At 37.4% G+C, this 1,952-nt stretch overlaps 1 long non-coding RNA gene across 1 annotated transcript; it reads left to right on the top strand.

The window, feature by feature from the left end:
• The first annotated feature begins 358 nt into the window (after nt 1-358).
• Nucleotides 359-1,746, top strand: LOC109827940. The gene is made up of 2 exons (XR_002243542.1): nt 359-495; nt 837-1,746. It is a non-coding gene; the product is annotated as an uncharacterized LOC109827940 (long non-coding RNA).
• The last annotated feature ends 206 nt before the right edge of the window (nt 1,747-1,952 follow it).

The following is a 1,952-nucleotide window of genomic DNA, read 5'->3' as shown; positions in this document are numbered from 1 at the left end:
GGGAGAGTGCCCAATCACCTCCCACACCGGCATTGACATCTTCTTCTCCAAATCCTGCCCCGGTCGGACTCCAGTATCATCGACCCACCGGCGCCGATCCAGCGGCCGGGTGGAGCAGCAACGGGCACGGCCACGATGTTGTTGGCGACGAGGACGTTGACTGTGTGGGAGAGGGTGGCTGTGTAGGGCACCTCCACCAGCCAGCGCTTGTGGGCCACGAGAGCTCGGACCCTCTGATCGCGGAGCCAGGCGCATGATCCTCTTCTCCTCATCTTCCTCCTGCTCTGTTTCAGTTCTGGCGCATCCTCCTCTCCCGCTAAGGATCACGCCCCAATTTCTGGTATATTTGGTTATTTGAATCTTCAGCCCTAGCATTGTTATGGAATTAAAAATTTTCCTTTTTGATCCATTGATTAAGGTTTCCTGTCCCGAATGACAAAATAAGCTGGATAAAGCAAAGCTAATACATATTACTTGGTTGAGAATTTAGTTTTGGTGAGTTCTGTGGGAATTGAATGGTATATTACATATTTTTAAAAACTTAAATCCTTGCTTTTGCCTAGTTACTGACCTTTCTATCGAGTTAAAATCATGAAGATTATATCATACAGACTTGAATGCCGCATAAACTGGATAATGAGTTGGAGATTAATGTGGAAATTATTTGTTTGATTCAAGGAAATTATTTGATTAATCTGGTTATATATGAGCCTAATTACAGAAGAGGAGAGTCTTTAATATTCAAATAAAATTAAAAAAAACTTGAATAAGTCCTAATTGGAAATTTCTCAATAAATAAGGCAATTTTTATTGACAAGAAATCAATTTCGTTCCAGGGACCTGAGTTTTGCTAGGTTTCTCGGGACCTGAGTTTTGCTAGGTTTCCGGGACCTGAGTTTTGAACACGTTCATCCATTGTGAGAAAGAATTGGATGTGGATCGGATAAGACTTTGCTATTCACTTTATATATGCTTATTAGAATCATCTTATATGATAAGACTTTGCTATTCTTTTTTTAGCAATTTCTCAGCAAATGTGACGTGTTCAAGGCTTATATGATCTCAAAATTATTTCAGTGACACTGACCTCTTATCTCTCAACCATCAATTAGCTTTTTTAGACAAATTGGGTCAACCTGTAGACCTTTCATCTGGTTTATAATGGTTCAAATCAATGACTTGCAAGGGTCATTTCATCGTTCTTCAAATTCAGCCTTGCATTGGCACATTTGTTTTTCAGAACACCCAAACACTCAACTTACTTTTTGATATATTCAACATTTATGACTTTTAAGATGAAATTGTTGCGCTTATGTCATTTTTAAGTTTTTCTTCCTTGCATTTGTGGTACAGAGTAAAGTCAACTTGCCAAGGTATTCTTGCTAATTACTTGTGTAAACAAATTTATTTTATTCTTGGAACCTTCATAGCACTAATTCAATTAGCATTCATGTAATTCAATTTGGTGAACATATTCTTACATTATGAAACATCATAGCACTAATTTGGTGAATATATTTGTCATGAAATTTGCAGGTAGATCTTCATGTGGATGTCAATTGCTATCTGAGATCTTCATGTGGTTGAAATGAGTCTTATGTTGTACAAGCATAGATGTATGAATGGTGTAATGTTTTGTGTTCAATAATTAGATGTTGTTAAAGGACAGGAATTGCTGCTTATATCCTTCATATGGTTGTGTTATTTTATTTTTTTTTAATGTATAATTGCTGCTTATATCCTTCATATGTGTTGGTTGATCTGTTATGCCTCATTGGCAAAAAATCTCATTTGTTGGTTGATTTGTTATTCATTTGTTAATGTATGATTGCTGCTTATATCCACAAGCTCAACATATTCTGAAAAAAAAAATCTCAGCATCAAAGGGGTCATCCACAAGCTCAGCCTTCTTTTTCACATTTGTTGGGTCAACCTGTAGACCATTCACCTGG

The sequence above is a fragment of the Asparagus officinalis genome, unplaced genomic scaffold, assembly GCF_001876935.1.
Source record: "Asparagus officinalis unplaced genomic scaffold, Aspof.V1 AsparagusV1_Un565, whole genome shotgun sequence".
NCBI lineage: Eukaryota > Viridiplantae > Streptophyta > Magnoliopsida > Asparagales > Asparagaceae > Asparagus > Asparagus officinalis.
The sequence above is the reverse complement of the archived record's forward strand: the minus strand, read 5'-3'. Positions and strand labels throughout refer to the sequence as shown.